This window comes from Bos javanicus, chromosome X (assembly GCF_032452875.1).
Source record: "Bos javanicus breed banteng chromosome X, ARS-OSU_banteng_1.0, whole genome shotgun sequence".
NCBI lineage: Eukaryota > Metazoa > Chordata > Mammalia > Artiodactyla > Bovidae > Bos > Bos javanicus.
Genome location: NC_083897.1, coordinates 17070929 through 17090194, shown reverse-complemented (window position 1 = coordinate 17090194; position 19266 = coordinate 17070929). Strand labels below are relative to the sequence as shown.

Sequence of the window (19266 nt, the reverse complement as noted above, 5' to 3'; positions counted from 1 at the left end):
TCACATATTTATTGAGCACATATGTGACAGTAGTGTACTATATGCTTTATGAGCATCATTTAATTTTAGGCTTCACTTGGTTTCAATTTCAAGCCCTAAGAAGTATGATTATACTGTAATTTTACAGATGGGAAGACTGAGCCATAGAATCCTTAACTTTCTTGTCCAATGTCACAAGACCTTGGTAGAGTTGGAAATTGAACCCAGATCTTCCAGATGCCAAAGCTCATGGCCACAACCCACACATCTATATTTCCTGGTGCTTCACTTCCTGCTGTATCTGCCCCCTCTTCACTCTTGGAGAAGGAAATACTAACCCACTCCTATATTCTTGCCTGGATATTTCTATGGACAGAGAAGCCTGGTGGGCTAAAGTCCATGGGGTCGCAGAGAGTTGGACACACCTGAGTGACTAACACTTTCATAACACCAAACTGCCTTGTTTTTTCTTATACCCTAATGCCTTATGTCCCTGCCCACACTGTCATATAGGTAGCTTTTTGTCTTCCCACTTGATTGTAAAATTCTTTCAATCAGAAACCATTGTCTTACACACCTTTAGATTTATATTAGTCATTTGTGGTCACATAACAACATTATCACAAACATAGCAGCTTAAAGGAACACACACATGTATTATCGCAAAGTTTCTGTGGACCAGGATTCTAGGTACAGCTGGGCTGGATCTTCTGCTTGAAGTCTCATAGGACTGGAATCAAGGTGTCAGCTGGGCTTTCTGTTTTACCTTAGGTGTGACTGGGAAAGGATTCGCTTCCAAGCTCATATGGTGGTTGAGAGAATTCAGACCTTTGTAGGCTGCCAGACTAAGCATCTCAGTTTGTTGTTTTTTTTGGTTTTGTTTTGTTCTGTTTTCAAGGTCACCAATATTTCAATATGATTAAAGAATTTCAATTAATGCCAAAAATTCATGGTGAACAAAATAAGAAAATTTTCAGTAAAAACAAGATCTCAGAGTACTATGCTAAGCCATATTGGAGGCTAAGGCAAAAGGAAAAATGTGCACCCCAATATTCATGTTTTCATGTCTGTTTAGTGTTTAATTACAATCAAGGGTATGGAAGAATACCTCCTACACATATGATTTTTCCATAACATCAGAGTAGTTAAGAAATATTTACAAAATGAAAAGCATTATTTTAACTTTAAATATTTTATTTATGCCAATACCAGAATTTGTTGTTTTACTTTCCTGGCCTGAACGGAAGCAAACTCATTGATAATATTTTCATTAAAGCCATTAGACAGTTTTAAAATACATAAAACCACATGTATATTTATATACATTATGTAATACAGATTTTTGCTTTTAAGTCATGCTCTAGTATGGCTCACCACAGCACTGGCTGGATTAATAACCTAAAAAACCAGCCTCAAACCTCATAAGGGGTCTGTAAATGGGAGTGGAACATTCAATAATATATACTCCTTCAGCTCTCCTTCCCTGCTCCTTTGGCTTGTAGCTTTTCTTTTCAGTTTATTGTAGATTGTCAGCAAGGAGATGATCCTCAGCTCCTTCTCCGTAAGGCAGCTCAGAAGATGGCAGCTTTCTTTTTCGGAGTCAGCAGAGGGGAACATCAGTTTTGGCAAGGCAGGCATTAGGATCTTGATTACTGATAATCAGTAATCATGTATCCATAAATCACACATTCTGTCACCTTTGCTGTATCCTATTGGCTAGAAGCAGGCACAGGTCCTGCCAACATTGAGAGGAGGGAGTCAAACAATGGTGTGAACACCAGGAGCTGGGGTTCATGATAGCCACAGTATCTCACCATCTAGATTTAGAGCTGACACATCACACAATTTCCTGGTGTTGTGCATTATGACAGTTCAGTTCAGTTGCTCAGTCGTGTCCGACTCTTTGCAACCCCATGAATTGCAGCATGCCAAGCCTCCCTGTCCATCATCAACTCCTAGAGTTCAACCAAACTCTTGTGCATCGAGTCAGTGATGCCATCCAGCCATCTCATCCTCTGTCATTCCCTTCTCCTCCTGCCCCCAATCCCTCCCAGCATCAGGGTCTTTTCCAATGAGTCAACTCTTCCCATGAGGTGGCCAAAGTACTGGAATTTCAGCTTCAGCATCAGTCCTTCCAATGAACACCCAGGACTGATCTCCTTTAGGATGGACTGGTTGTATCTCCTTGCAGTCCAAGGGACTCTCAAGAGTCTTCAACAACACCACAGTTCAAAAGCATCAATTCTTCGGCACTCAGCTTTCTTCACAGTCCAACTCTCACATCCATACATGACCACAGGAAAAACCATAGCCTTGTCTAGATGGACCTTTGCTTGCAAAGTAATGTCTCTGCTTTTCAATATGCTATCTAGGTTGGTCATAACTTTCCTTCCAAGGAGTACTGCTAAGTCACTTCAGTCGTGTCCGACTCTGTGAGACCCCATAGACGGCAGCCCACCATGTTCCCTCATCCCTGGGATTCTCCAGGCAAGAACACTGGAGTGGGTTGTGATTTCCTTCTCCAATGCACGAAAGTGAGAAGTGAAAGTGAAGTCGCTCAGTCATGTCCGAACCTAAGTACCCCATGGACTGCAGGCTTCCAGGCCCCTCCGTCCATGGGATTTTCCAGGCAAGAGTACTGGAGTGGGGTGCCATTGCCTTCTCCATCAAAGGAGTAAGCGTCTTTTAATTTCATGGCTGCAATCACTATCTGCAGTGATTTTGGAGCCCCCCAAAAAATAAAGTCTGACACTATTTCGACTGTTTCCCCCATCTATTTGGCCATGAAGTGATGGGACCAGATGCCATGATCTTAGTTTTCTGAATGTTGAGCTTTAAGCCAACTTTTTCACTCTCCTCTTTCACTTTCATCAAGAGGCTTTTTAGTTCCTCTTCACTTTCTGCCATAAGGGTGGTGTCATCTGCATATCTGAGGTTATTGATATTTCTTCCAGCAATCTTGATTCCAGCTTGTGCTTCATCCAGCTCAGTGTTTATCATGATGTACTCTGCATATAAGTTAAATAAGCAGGGTGATGTACTCCTTTTCCTATTTGGAAGCAGTCTGTTGTTCCATGTCCAGTTCTAACTGTTGCTTCCTGACCTGAATATAGGTTTCTCAAGAGGCAGGTCAGGTGGTCTGGTATTCCCATCTCTTTCAGAATTTTCCACAGTTTATTGTGATCCACACAGTCAAAGGCTTTGGCATAGTCAATAAAGCAGAAATAGATGATTTCCTGGAATTCTCTTGCTTTTTCGATGATCCAGCGGATGTTGCTAATTTGATCTCTGGTTCCTCTGCCTTTTCTAAAACCAGCTTGAACATCTGGAAGTTCGCCATTCATGTACTGCTGAAGCCTGGCTTGGAGAATTTTGAGCATTACTTTACTAGCATGTGAGATGAGTGTAATTGTGCAGTAGTTTGAGCATTCTTTGGAATTGGAATGAAAACTGACCTTTTCCAGTCTTGTGGCCACTGCTGAGTTTTCCAAATTTGCTAGCATATTGAGTGCAGCACTTTCACAGCATCATCTTTCAGAATTTGAAATAGCTCAACTGGAATTCCATCACTTCCACTAGCTTTGTTCATAGTGATGCTTTCTAAGGCCCACTTGACTTCACATTCCAGGATGTCTGGCTCCAGGTGAGTGATCACACCATCATGATTATCTGGGTCATGAAAATATTTTTTGTACAGTTCTTCTGTGGATTCTTGCCACCTCTTCTTCATATCTTCTGCTTCTGTTAGGTCCATACCATTTCTGTCCTTTATCGAGCCCATCCTTGCATGAAGTGTTCCCTTGGTATCTCTAATTTTCTTGAAGAGATCTCTAGTCTTTCCCATTCTGTTGTTTTCCTCTATTTCTTTGCATTGATGACTGAGGAAGGCTTTCTGATCTCTTTTTGCTATTCTTTGGAACTCTGCATTCAGATGCTTATATCTTTCCTTTTATCCTTTGCTTTTTGCTTCTCTTCTTTTCACAGCTATTTGTAAGGCCTCCCCAGACAGCCATTTTGCTTTTTTGCATTTCTTTTCCATGGGGATGGTCTTGATCCCTGTCTCCTGTACAATGTCACGAACCTCTGTCCATAGTTCATCAGGCAGTCTATTAGATGTAGTCCCTTAAATCTTTTTCTCACTGCCACTGTATAATCATAAGGGATTTGATTTAGGTCATACCTGAATGGTCTAGTGGTTTTCCCCACTTTCTTCAATTTAAGTCTGAATTTGGCAATAAGGAGTTCACGATCTGAGCCACACTCAGCTCCCGGTCTTGTTTTTGCTGACTGTATAGAGGTTCTCCATCTTTGGCTGCAAAGAATATAATCAATACAATTTTGGTGTTGACCATCTGGTGATGTCCATATGTAGAGTCTTCTCTTGTGTTGTGGAAGAGGGTGTTTGCTATGACCAGTGCATTCTCTTCGCAAAACTCTATTACCCTTTGCCCTGCTTCATTCTGTACTCCAAGGCCAAATTTGCCTGTTAACTCCAGATGTTTCTTGACTTCCTACTTTTGTATTCCAGTCCCTTATAATGAAAAGGACATCATTTTGGGGTGTTAGTTCTAAAAGGTCTTGTAGGTCTTCATAGAATTGTTCAACTTCAGCTTCTTCAGCGTTACTGGTTGGGGCATAGGCTTGGATTACCATGATATTGAATGGTTTACCTTGGAAATGAACAGAGATCATTCTGTTGTTTTTGAGACTGCATCCAAGTACCGCATTTTGGACTCTTTTGTTGACCATGATGGCTACTCCATTTCTTCTAAGGGATTCCTGCCCACAGTAGTAGATATAATGGTCATCTGAGTTAAATCCACCCATTCCAGTCCATTTTAGTTCTCTGATTCCTAGAATGTTGACATTCACTCTTTGCCATTTCCTGTTTGACTACTTCCAATTTGCCTTGATTCATGGACCTGACATCCCAGGTTCCTATGTAATATTGCTCTTTATGGCATCAGACCTTGCTTCTATCACCAGTCACATCCACAACTGGGTATTGTTTTTGCTTTGGCTCCATCCCTTCATTCTTTCTGGAGTTATTACTCCACTGATCTCCAGTAGCATATTGGGTACCTATCGACCAGGGGAGTTCCCCTTTCAGTATCCTATCTTTTTGCCTTTTCATACTGTTCATGGGGTTCTCAAGGCAAGAATACTGAAGTGGTTTGCCATTCCCTTCTCCAGTGGACCACATTCTGTCAGACCTCTCCACCATGACCCTCCCATCTTGGGTGGTCCCACACGGCATAGCTTAGTTTCATTGAGTTAGACAAGGCTGTGGTCCATGTGATCAGATTGGCTAGTTTTCTGTGATTATGGTTTCAGTGTGTCTGCCCTCTGATGCCCTCGCAACATCTACCGTCTTGCTTGGGTTTCTCTTACCTTGGACGTACGGTATCTCTTCACGACTGCTCCAGCAAAGCACAGCCGCTGCTCCTTACCTTGGAGGAGGGGTATCTCCTCAAGGCCGCCCCTCCTGACCTTGAAGGTAGAGTAGTTCCTCTCGGCAGTTCTGTTCCTGCGCTGCCGCCACTCCTTGGACGTGGGGTTGTTCCTCTTGGCAGCCGGCCCTGACCTCGGGCGTGGGGTAGCTCATCTCGGCAGCTCCTGTGCTGATGCAGCCTGGCGCTCTCGGTGGCCGCCCCAACCTTGGGCGACGGGTAGTCCCTCTTGGCCACGCTTCTTTTGACAATCCTTTATTAAGTGCTCAGTAACTATTTGCTGCTTGAAAGCACAAATAAGGAAAAATTAGACAATTTCTGGAACAAAATTAATTGAATGTAACATTATAGAAAGAGTTTCAACATGGGAATCCAGAGTGTCATGAATCTGGGTCTCAGTTTCTTCATCTGTTAAATGGGTGGCTTTTTCACTCTCCTCTTTCACTACTGATTTTTCCAGTAGTCTTGTACAGATGTGAGAGCTGGACTATAAAGAAGGCTGAGCATTGGAGAATTGATGCTTTTGAATTGTGGTGCTGGAGAAGATTCTTGAGAGTCCCTTGGACTGTAAGGAGATCAAACCAGTCAATCCTGAAGGAAATCAACCCTGAATATTCATTTGAAGGACTGATGCAAAGCTGAAGCTCCAATACTTTGGCCACCTGATGCAAAGAGCTGACTCATTAGAAAAGACCCTGAGAGGGCAAGAGAAGAAGGGGACAGCAGAGGTTGAGATGGTTGGATGGCATCACCAACTCAATTGACATGAGATTGAGCAAACTCTGGGATATAGTGGAGGACACAGGAGATAGTGGAGGACAGAGGAGCCTGGTGTGCTGCAGTCCACGAGGTCAGAAAGAATTGAACACAGCTTCCTAGTGGCTCAGAGGTTAAAGCATCTGCCTGGAATTCAGGAGACCTGGGTTCGATCCCTGGGTCGGGAAGATCCCCTGGAGAAGGAAATAGCAACCCACTCCAGTACTCTTGCCTGGAAAATCCCATGGAGGGAGGAGCCTGGTAGGCTACAGTCCATGGGGTCGCAAAGAGTCGGAAACGACTGAGCGACTTGATTTTCACTTTCTTTAGCAATTGAACAGCAACAACAAAAATGTGTGGCAAAACCCAGCTGATCTCTGAGGTCTTTTTTATCTTTAAAATTCCAAAAGTCTAGAACATCTGTTTTCTTCTCTCTTTATTTATCTCTAATTTCTGCATGACATAATAATAGCTAATATAGAATTGACTTGTGCTAGGTATTGTTCTAAATGATTTGTGTTCCACACTCTCAGAACACCACTTTGGGGTAGGTCCTTTTAGGTTCCCCATTAAACAGATGAGGCAGCTAACATCAGAGAGTTAAGTAACATCAGTCTGGCCCTAGAATCTATGCAGTGACCCCTAAGCAGTACCATCTTTCTAAAAGACAGAGACAGATTGGAGAGTAAAGGAGAGGAAACTCATTTTCAGGGCTTGGCTGCTTGTATTTAAGATTCCCTTTTCTTTTGAGTTTCAAATCTGAGGTTTCAACACCACAAGTCTAGGGAAAGGAAGACTAGACAATTGTGGCAGCTCTTTCTTCTACCTGGCATCTCCCCAGAGCATGAAAGGCGTATTGGTAGAGCCAACGCTCAGCTCAGCCAGCCAGAAGCAGTGGGAGGGAGAAGACTGAAAAGCTCCAACAGGGAATTAGAAAACTCAATGCGGAATCCCTCCCCCATCTCTTGCCCCAGTCAGTGACTGGCGGGCACCGGATCCCTATTGCCATTCTTTATCTGCTTGGGCTGGACAATGCCCCATCCATGTTTGGAATTTCCAAGTAGAAAGACAAGTAGGTAGGGGTCAGGCTGGTGTGGATGGTGGGAGGGAGCTGGGTAAGAAAGGCGGTGAAGCAGAACATACCCAAGAGTGACAGTTCTTATTCATTAAATTATCAACTCCCTGACAGAACAGACTGAGTTGAAGTAAATCCTTCTTAGGCCTGAACTGGACTGGCTTAGTCCTGACACTTTGCTCTATAAATCATTCTATTTCTCTACCAAGTATAATCCTGTATCAAAGAGCAAGGTGTATTCTGCCTTTTTATTACTTTCCTGTGAAGTGGTGGTTTCTGGTGCCAGGGAATATCTAGGGCTAAATCATGCATTGTGATCTCTCAACCCCTTTCTATCTAAATTAAACAGAAAGTCAGAAGCATGGCAAGTTGCCTACTTTGTTCTACCCTTGGAGACTACATTTTAGCTTTTATGGAACAGAATCAACAATTTAATGGAGAGAAATAAAAATTTATGTCTTTAATGATCACCTTGGAGAAAATGAAAGCTCTGTCAACCTCCTTGACCCAGCATGCAGACACAAAAGGGGATGTGTGACGAAAAGCTCCTTTACAAGACCCCCTGGGTATGGAGTGGGCTCTGGGACTCTGGGGCCCCACCTCCTTTGAGTTAGCAATTGTGCCTGGGCAAATAATTCCAGAGATGCAAGGTAACTTGCTGCAGTGCTTCCAGTCATGCTGCCTGCTTTTTCTTCTCACATCAGAATAGCTTGCAGAGATTTCAATTTAATGTTGTCATTCAGTTGCTAAGTCGTGGCTGACTCTTTGTGAGCCCATGGACTGCAACACACCAGGCTTCCCTGTCCTTCACTATCTCCCCGAGTTTGCTCAAACTCATTTTCTCAATTTAATGGGGGAAAATAAAATACAGTAGAAATTCCTTCTGTTTGGATGAGTCGTTAGAAAGTTTTAATGATAGAGAATTCAGAAAGTCCAACCTAGTCTAATAGTTAAGTAACATTATAAGGATGTGGACTCTCAAGCTAGACTGTCTGGGTTTAAGCCTGGAAGCTCCTGTTTGCTAGCTGTGCAACTGTTGGCAAGTCACTCAACCTCTTTGTTCTTCTGTTTTCTCATCTGTACTATGAAGATAATAATGGTATCTGTATTCACAGGGTTTTTATAAAGATTAAGTGAGTGAAAATTTGTTGTGTTTAGAATTGTGCCTGGCAGATAGTGATCAATATTTAAGTATTGATGAGTAAACCAGTATTTGTTCCCTCACTGCTAGGTCTTATGAGGTGGATTTGGTTTTTTGCATCACACAACTACACTGAAATGTAAATATTGTTATTCCAATTATTGTTATGGAAACTGAAACTCAGACAGGTTACAGGAGTATGTTTCAGATCATTTAAAAAATCAAATATATGCCCTCCCCCTCGGATGTGAATGGAGCTTGAGGTGTGCAGGGCCAGAGGAGACTCTGCAGACCTGGGACCCAGGGCAACTCAGAGGCTGTGACCAATAGCTCTTCAAGTCTGCAACAAAAAATGGCTCCAATAAAACTACATTGCAAAAAGTGCAAAAGAAACAAAAAGGAAAGAGTAAAATAGTTGAAGAGGCAGAACCTGAAGAATTTGTAGTAGAAAAAGTAGTGGGCAACCGTGTAGTGAATGGGAAGGTGGAGTATTTCCTGAAGTGGAAGGCATTTACAGATGCAGACGATACTTGGGAACCTGAAGAAAATTTAGATTGTCCAGAGTTAATGGAAGTATTTCTTAATTGTCAAAAAGCTGGTAAAGAAAAAGATGAAACAAATAGAAAATCTTTGTCTGACAGTGAATCTGATGATAGCTAATCAAAGAAGAAAAGAGATGCTGCTGCTAAACCAAGAGGTTTTGCCAGAGGTCTTGATGCAGAACAGATAATTGGTGCCACAGACCGCAGTGCAGAATTACTGTTCCTCATGAAACAGAAAGGTTCCGATGAGGTGGACTTGGCGCTGCCAAAGAGGCAAACATGAGCTGTCCTCAAATTATAATTGCTTTTTATGAAGAGAGACCAACTTGGCATTCTTGTCCAGAAGATGAGGCTCAATAATTGTTTGCATCGTTTCTTATATATATTTATATATGTATATAAAATGTAGGCCTTGGTTTTTTGATTTATTAGTGTGAAGAAATAACTACATTCTAATGAAAATCAAGTTTGATATGTTCGTTTTGAAGTAGTATTGGGGAAGTTACTTTTTTTTTTTCCATCTGTAGCACTGGTTAATTAGAACAAATAAAAGCTTTCTGTAGTTGCTTCTTTCGGCAGAAAAGAATTTGATACCAGAATATATTATTTTCTCAGAATTAGAGAACAACTTTTCTAAATGTTGGGGGAAATCTCCATAGTCATTATTCAATTAGAATTTAGAATTTGCATTTAACTCATATATGACTAATGATCGTTCTAAGTTTCTTGTATTTGTATAAAATACAAATGTAAATGGTTTGGGAGTTTTTTTTTTTTGTTGTGATGGTTTTTGTTTTGCTAAATATAAACAACAGCCTTTCATAACCATGGATAAGCTCATGTTTCTGGAATTCCATCATTTTGAGCAATACAAGAAATCCCTTCAACTTAAATTGAATACTTAAGTCTTAAACTTTCAAATTAAATAATTTTGTAATTAATTAGACAAATTAAGCAATTTAAATTGGGTAATTTTTTAAAGCATCCCTATCAGAATCTGCATCCATATCAGCATAAATGCAGTCTAGGTTGGTCATAACTTTCCTTCCAAGGAGTAAGTGTCTTTTAATTTCATGGCTGCAGTCACCATGTGCAGTGATTTTGGATCCCCAAAAAATAAAGTCTGACACTGTTTCCACTGTTTCCCCCATGTATTTGCCATGAATGATGGGACCAGATGCCATGATCTTAGTTTTCTGAATGTTGAGCTTTAAGCCAACTTTTTTACTCTCCTCATCACTTTCATCAAGAGGCTTTTTAGTTCCTCTTCACTTTCTGCCATAAGGGTGGTGTCATCTGCATATCTGAGGTTATTGATATTTCTCCTGGCAATCTTGATTCCAGCTTGTGCTTCATCCAGTCCAGCGTTTCTCATGATGTACTCTGCGTATAAGTGAAATAAGCAGGGTGACAATATACAGCCTTGATGTACTCCTTTTCCTATTTGGAACCAGTCTGTTGTTCCATGTCCAGTTCTAACTGTTGCTTCTTGACCTGCATACAGGTTTCTCAAGAGGCAGGTCAGGTGGTCTGGTATTCCCATCTCTTTCAGAACTTTCCACAGTTTATTGTGATCCACACAGTCAAAGGCTTTGGCATAGTCAATAAAGCAGAAATAGATGTTTTCTGGAACTCTCTTGCTTTTTCCATGATCCAGTGTATGTTGGCAATTTGATCTCTGGTTCCTCTGCCTTTTCTAAAACCACCTTGAACATCTAAAATTTCGCCATTCAGGTATTGCTGAAGCCTGGCTTGGAGAACTTTGAGCATTAATTTACTAACGTGTGAGATGAGTGTAATTGTGCAGTAGTTTGAGCATTCTTTGGCATTGCCTTTCTTTGGAATTGGAATGAAAACTGACCTTTTCCAGTCCTGTGGCCACTGCTGAGTTTTCCAAATTTGCTAGCATATTGAGTGCAGCACTTTCACAGCATCATCTTTCAGAATTTGAAATAGCTCAACTGGAATTCCATCACCTCCACTAGCTTTGTTCATAGTGATGCTTTCTAAGGCCCACTTGACTTCACATTCCAGGATGTCTGGCTCTAGGTGAGTGATCACACCATCATGATTATCTGGGTCGTGAAGATCTTTTTTGTACAGTTCTTCTGTGGATTCTTGGCACCTCTTCTTCATATCTTCTGCTTCTGTTAGGTCCATACCATTTCTGTCCTTTATCAGGCCCATCTTTGCATGAAATATTCCCTTGGTATCTCTAATTTTCTTGAAGAGATCTCTAGTCTTTCCCATTCTGTTGTTTTCTTCTATTTCTTTGCATTGATGACTGAGGAAGGCTTTCTTATCTCTCCTTACTCTTCTTTGGAACTCTGCATTCAGATGTTTGTATCTTTCCTTTTCTCCTTTGCTTTTCCCTTCTCTTCTTTTCACAGCTATTTGTTAGGCCTCCCCAGACAGCCATTTTGGTTTTTTGTTTTTCTTTTCCATGGGGATGGTCTTGATCCCTGTCTCCTGTACAATGTCACGAACCTCCGTCCATAGTTCATCAGGCACTGTATCTATCAGAGCTAGGCCCTTAAATCTATTTCTCACTTCCACTGTATAATCATAAGGGATTTGATTTAGGTCATACCTGAATGGTCTAGTGGTTTTCCCCACTTTCTTCAATTTAGGTCTGAATTTGGCAATAAGAAGTTCATGGTCTGAGCCACAGTAAGCTCCCGGTCTTGTTTTTGCTGACAGTATAGAGGTTTTCCATCTTTGGCGGCAAAGAATATAATCAATCTGATTTCGGTGTTGACCATCTGGTGATGTTTGTGTGTAGAGTCTTGGCACAGGAGCGGCCAAGAGGAGCTACCCCACGTCCAAGGTCAGGGGCGGCAGCTGAGAGGAGCTACCACATACCCGAGGTTAGGGAGGGCGGCTGAGAGGAGCAACCCCACATCCAAGGAGTGGCGGTTGCACGGGTGAGGTGGGCTGAGAGGAGCTACTCCACTTTCAAGGTCAGGAGCTGTGGCTGTGAGGAGATACCCCTCATCCAAGGTAAGGAGCAGCGGCGAGCAGTCGTGAAGAGATACCCCATGCCCAAGGTAAGAGAAACCCATGTAAGATGGTAGGTGTTGGGAGAGGGCATCAGAGGTCAGACACACTGAAACCATAATCAGAGAAAACTAGCCAATCTGATCACATGGACCACAGCCTTGTCTAATTCAATGAGACTAAGCCATGCCATGTGGGGCCACCCAAGACAGGAGGGTCATGGTGGAGAGGTCTGACAGAATGTGGTCCACTGGAGAAGGGAATGGCAAACCACTTCAGTATTCTTGCCTTGAGAACCCCATGAACAGTATGAAAAGGCAAAATGATAGGATACTGAAAGGGGAACTCCACGGGTCGGTAGGTGCCCAATATGCTACTGGAGATCAGTGGAGCAATAACTCCAGAAAGAATGAAGGGCTGGAACCAAAGCAAAAACAATACCCAGCTGTGGATGTGACTGGTGATAGAAGCAAGGTCCAATGCTGTAAAGAGCAATATTGCATAGGAACCTGGAATGTCAGGTCCATGAATCAAGGCAAATTGGAAGTGGTCAAACAGGAGATGGCAAGAGTGAATGTTGACATTCTAGGAATCAGAGAACTAAAATGGACTGGAATGGGTGGATTTAACTCAGATGACCATTATATCTACTACTGTGGGCAGGAATCCCTCAGAAGAAATGGAGTAGCCATCATGGTCAACAAAAGAGTCCGAAATGCAGTACTTGAATGCAGTCTCAAAAACAACAGAATGATCTCTGTTCGTTTCCAAGGCAAACCATTCAATATCATGGTAATCCAAGCCTGTGCTCCAACCAGTAATGCTGAAGAAGCTGAAGTTGAACGGTTCTATGAAGACCTACAAGACCTTAGTTCCCTTAGATGTTACCAATTGGGATCCCCACTCTGGGCCCTGACCTTTATGGAAACTTTCTAGGGCTTCCACCTCTCCTAATGGCATAATAGTGCTGTGCGGCCACTCTTTGGGTAGCAAGAACATAGTGGACATAGCAGGGATTTTGGAGTTGGACATACCTGAATTTTAAGACCAAGTTGACTTATTTAATAGCTGTGGATATTTGGGCAATTTCATCTAATCTTTCTGAACCTCAGTTTCCTCATATAGAGAATGGAGACAATAAAACTGACCTCAAAGTGTTGCAAAAATTAAATGAGGTGATGAATATAAAATATTCAGAATGGTACCTGGCACCTAGACCCTTAGGGAAATTTGAACTCCTATTTGTTCTAAGTTTCGAGAATCACAAACTACACATTTTAATGAACATCATTATAATTTCTCCCTGGAGTTCCTTAAAATCCTTGGATGGATATTGCCTGGTCCCATTCCTCTTGACTGATCTACATTGATATAGTTTGTAAATTAGGATCAGAATATCTTACGCACTTACCATGTTTCTAATCTGGTACATCTATGTGATCTGATTCAAAATCCAATATATGGGGGAAAGGAGAAGGAAAGCAGCAAGTTCAGTTCAGTTCAGTCGCTCAGTCATGTCTGACTCTTTGCGACCCCATGAATCGCAGCACGCCAGGCCTCCCTGTCCATCACCAACTCCCAGAGTTCACTCAGACTCATGTCCATCGAGTCAGTGATGCATCCAGCCATCTCATCCTCTGTCGTCCCCTTCTCCTCCTGCCCCCAATCCCTCCCAGCATCAGGGTCTTTTCCAATGAGTCAACTCTTCACATGAGGTGGCCAAAGTACTGGAGTTTCAGCCTTAGCATCATTCCTTCCAAAGAAATCCCAGGGCTGATCTCCTTCAGAATGGACTGGTTGGATCTCCTTGCAGTCCAAGGGACTCTCAAGAGTCTTCTCCAACACCACAGTTCAAAAGCATCAATTGTTCGGTGCTCAGCTTTCTTCACAGTCCAACTCACACCCATACATGACCACTGGAAAAACCATAGCCTTGACTAGATGGACCTTTGTTGTCAAAGTAATGTCTTGCTTTTCAATATGCAGCAAAGGGGAAAGTAAAAAACACATTTTCTTGACTGTGGTAGATATGTTTCCAAAGCTTGCTGTTACGTTTTCTCCCATCCCACATGCCCTTTTGCAGTGTGGTCTTTCCATTCCTCCTATTGACAGGTGAATTTTGACTAGCCTGGTGACCTGTCTTGACCAATAGAATATGGTGGACGTGATGGTTGCATCTTGAGTGATCTTCAGTTTGTCTTCTTGTATCGAATACTTCTTGGAACCCAGCCATCATCTGTGAGAAAGCCCACAAAGGCTCATAGAGAGGCTGACATGAAGGAAAACCAAGGCCCTCAACCAACAACCTCACCTGAGCTCCCAGCCAGGAGCGAACACGAATTGCCAGCCTTGTAAAGAAGGTAATTTTGGAATCTCCAGCCGTTTCAGAGGCCCAGCCAATACCACGTGAAGTAGAACCATCGATCAGTCCACACAAGAAATAACACATGGATGTTGTTTTAAGCTCTGATGTTTTAGAGTTGTTTGTTATACAGCAATAAAGCATCTGACACTGAAACATTTAGTAATCATATTGTGTCCTTGTACTTTGTTTGCTGGGCTGTGCTTAGTTTCTCAGTCAGCTCTTTACGACCCCATGGACTGTAGCCCGCCAGGCTCTTCTGTCCACAGGGATTCTCCAGGCAAGAATACTGGAGTGGGTTGCCATTTCTTTCTCCAGGGGATCTTCCCTACACAGGTCAGTGTGAAGAACATATATCTGGTTTCTAATTGTGTTTTGGATTGCTGTTGTTGTTGTTTAGTCACCAAATCATGTTCAACTCTTTGCTACCTCATGGACTGTAGCTGGCCAGGCTCCTCTGTCCACGGGGATTCTCCAGGCAAGAATACTGGAGTGGGTTGCCACTTCGTTCTCCAGGGGATCTTCCCTACACAGGGATCAAACCCACATCTATTGTATTGGCAGGCGGATTCTTTACCACTGAGCCACTTGGGAAGCCCTTTTGGATTGTTCATCATTGATAAAAAAAAATCTTCCTGCTAACAGAGGTGGGAATTATTGAGTTTCATATGAGACATTCACACAAAGGGACAGAGACCTTCTGGAGGACAATGTATGTCTTTTTGTGCCATGACTTTGGATGCTGTGATTGATTTTCCTTATCTTTGCATCAAAATGTTATTTCTTGTTCTGTTTTGGGTACAGACGGGAATCTGAGGCCTATCAAAGAAGCATACATACAAAAATCCTAATATAAGTGGCATGTGTGAAACATAATTCTTCATTTATTCATTCAAAAGTCATTGCCTCCAACTGGTGCTAGGCACTGCTTTCACATGCCAAACAGGTTCTTCCTCCCTCAAAGCTCAAGTGCTTTATTGGTGTGAAAATGCTAAAACTTTAATCTACCATAGTAAGACTAGAGATTACTTTCTTGTTTCACCATTATGGGAGGTCTCAGCTCCTGGTTTCATTGGTTTCAATCTATGATTGTACAAATGTAATCCAGCATCTTGTACAGTTAAGTAAGGCCTTCTGCAATATGCTCAATTAGAAATCATCATTTGGCACTGAACCCTGTAATGACCTAGATGAATGGCCCTCTCCTTAGCAGCAGCATTTACTTGGCAAATGCTCTTATTCTGTATCTAGTCACTAAGATGCATGAAGGGAAATGGTAACTATTTTGTAGACCGACCCTAAATGACAACCTTCTCTTGGAAAACAATCTTAATCACCAATTATTGTTCAGTTCATTGTATTTAGATAGGGAAAGTATCTGATCAGAGGTAGCCAGAATTTTCAATTGCTGTTAACAAATTCTGAATAAGAAAAAATTGGTTTTCAAGGCAAAGGAGCAAATGTTTAGTTGATCCATTGTTGCAAATAAATAATTAGAAAATTGGACTAGAAAGTAAAGGGTCCTCAGTGAAAAGCCATTTGAAAACTGACTCTACTCACTGCAAGCACTGGGCCCAGCTATTTCTTCACTTGGCCCCTCTAACCTACTTTTTTTTTTTTTTTTGTCAAAAAGATATTTACCCCAAATGAGAGTGTTCAAAGAATATTCATAGATAAAGCAAGCCTGTGATGCAGGCCACTGCATCCCAATTTCATTTAAACTATAATTCATTATTTTTTCCTACACTCATTCAAGAACTCATTGTTCAGTATTCTTTCATCTTTCTGTGATTAGAACAACTTGTATCTGTCCCTTGTACATTGGCCAGATGATGAAATAATCATTTGTGCATCTATACAGTATGTTACACTTATTGTTCACAGTTAAATTCACTCTGTAAAACCATTTTATCATTCTCTAACAAGGAGGGGAATCTCTAAAGCACCTGAATTTATTTATTTGAGAAATATTTATTGGGTACCTATTATGTGCCAGGTACTGGAACAACAGGCAAGAATCCTCATCCTCTTGGGACTTCCAAGCTAGAGAGGAGAAGAAACAAGAAGTAAATAAATAAGTAAAATACATGGTGTCTAGGAGAGTTAAAAAATGCTATAACAAAGACAAGAAGGATGTGAGGGAGGCGATAAACTATGTGGATACTTGACAAAAAGCTTTCCAGGCAAAGAGAATAACAAATGCAAAGGCCCTGAGGCAGGAAGAAGCTTAGATGTGCTCGAGGATAAATAAAGAAATCCTTTGTATGGAATGAAGTGATAAAGAAGGGTAGGAAATAAGATAATGGAGAAGGAGAAGGATATTGTTCAGGAGTGCTTTGCCCTTTAGATGAGGAATAAATTCTAAAGCTGGTTATAATCTTACATTTTAACAGAATCACTGTTTGCTGTCTTGAGAACTGACTACAGAGCAGTAGCAGAAGAAGAGGAATTAGGAAGCTACTGGAGTAATCTAGGTGAGATATGATGATAGCTTGGACCAAGGTGGTAGCAGTGGATAGCAGTGAGAAGTGATGGCATTCTGTAGATACTTTGTAGGTAGGAACTGCAGGATTTGCTATCAGATTGTATGGGGGGTGTGAGAGAAAGAGAAGGCAAGGACTCCAAGATTTTAGCCTGAGCTGCTGTTAAGTACTGAGTTGCTGTTTACTAAGACAGAAAGACTGATGGAGGTGCTAGTTGTACTGTAAAAATAAGGAAGTTCATTTTGGATCTGTTAAGAGTGAGGTTGTTTGTTGCAAGGCCCAGTAGCAAGGCCAGGTAAGAACCACAGGATTGGAGATCTACCAAACATAGCCAATATTCAATTCACGTATCTCTCAGTTTATTGCACCTAATTAGCACACAATATGGAGAAGGCAATGGCACCCCACTCCAGTACTCTTGCCTGGAAAATCCCATGGATGGAGGAGCCTGGTAGGCTCCAGTCCATGTGATTGCTAAGAGTCGGGCATGACTGAGCGACTTCACTTTCACTTTTCACGTTCATGCATTGGAGAAGGAAATGGCAACCCACTCCAGTGTTCTTGCCTGGAGAATCCCAGGGACAGAGGAGCCTAGTGGGCAGCCGTCTATGGGGTCGCACAGAGTCGGACACGACTGAAGCGACTTAGCAGCAGCAGCGGCAGCACACAATAGAGGTTAGTCAGAGTAGGGAAAATAGAAGAGGGGAGGGAGTAAGGAACCACTCTGGGGAGAAGTCCAGGGAGGAGATGGCTCTGCGGGAGCAGGAGTCTTGGGCTATACAACAGCTTGAGAAGGCCTCTGGAAGCAAGGCTCTGAACAGTGGTCCTCCAGGAAGGAGCCTCCAAGTCCCTCATCACAGTGGTCCCATGTTAAGAGTAAGACTTACTTCAGGATGGCGTGGGGTGGTGGTCTATTTTTTTCATTTTTTCTTTATTTTTATTTTCTGTCTTTTTTTAAATTTAAATACTGAAAGTCACTCAGTTGTGTCTGACTCTTTGCGACCCCATGGACTATACAGTCCATGGAATTCTCCAGGCCAGAATACTGGAATGGGTAGCCTTTCCCTCCTCCAGGGCATCTTCCCAACCCAGGGATTGAAGCCAGGTCTCCTGCATTGAAGGCAGATTCTTTACCAGCTGAGCCACAAGGGAAGCCCAAGAATACTGGAGTGGGTAGCCTATCCCTTCTCCAGTGGATCTTCCCAACCCAGGAATTGAACCATGGTCTCCTTCACCGCAGGCAGATTCTTAACCAACTGAGCTATCAGGGAAGACCTGAAACTGAAGTATAGTTGAGTTATAATATTGTGTGGTTTCAGGCATACAGCAAAGTGATTCTGTTAGTTATATATATTTTTCAGATTATTTTCCATTATAAGTTATTATAAGATATTGAATACAATTCCTTGTGTTATATAATTGCTTGTTGCTTATCTATTTTATGTATAGTATTTTGTGTCTCTTAATCCCATACTCCTAATTTATCTCTCTTCCCTTTCTCATTCTGTAAGCATAAGTTTTTTCTCTGTATCTGTGAGTCTCTTTCTGTATTGTTATATTCACTAGTTTTCTTTTTTACATTCCACATACAAGTGATATCATAGAGCATTTGTCTTTGTCTGACTTAGCTCACTAAGCAAGTCCATCCATGTTGTTGTGAATGTTAGAATTTCCTTCTTTTTTTATGACTGAGTAGTACTGCCTTGTATATATGTACCACATCTTCTTTTTCCATTCCTCTGTTCATGGACATGTAGGTAGCTTCCATGTGATGGCTATTGTAAATAATGCTGCAATGAACATTGGGATGCATGTATCTTTTCAAATTGTGGTTTTCTCTGGATATATACCCAGGAGTGGGATTGCTGTGTTAAATGGTAGTTTTATTTTTAGCTTTTTAAGGAACCTCCACACTATTCTTCATGGTGACTGCACTAATTTACACTCCCACCAACAGTGTAGAAGGGTTCCCTTTTCTCCACACCCTCTCTAGCATTTATTAATGGTATTTATAGACTTTCTGATGATTGCCATTCCACCAGATGATAACTCATTTACATTTCTCTAATAATTAGTGATGCTGAGTATCTTTTCATGTGCCTGTTGGTCATTAATATTCTTTGGAGAAATGTCTACCTAGATCTTCCCATGTTTTGACTGAGGTGTTTGTTTTTTTGGTATTAAATTGTATGAGCTGTTTGTATATTTTGGATATTAACCTCTTGTCAATCTCAGCATTTGCAAATATTTCTCAGGGGAGAGGGTCTTGGCTTTTACCAATTTCTCCTTCTATTCCAGGGCATTGTCCAACAAAGTTCTTATCTAAAGTAGTACTCCTTGTTTATCACTTTAAGACACTCAGGGTTCTACAGTGAATGGTTCAAAACTACTGTGGAAGTTCACAATGGCCACTGTAACTATTCTGAACTACTTAGGGTCATTTAAATAATATGAGTTTCACACAGATGAATAGGAATCATA

General features: G+C 41.7%; 1 pseudogene; it reads left to right on the top strand.

Moving 5' to 3' along the window:
* Window positions 1-7772: 7772 nt before the first annotated feature.
* On the top strand, window positions 7773-9480 carry LOC133242351 (chromobox protein homolog 3-like; annotated as a pseudogene).
* The last annotated feature ends 9786 nt before the right edge of the window (window positions 9481-19266 follow it).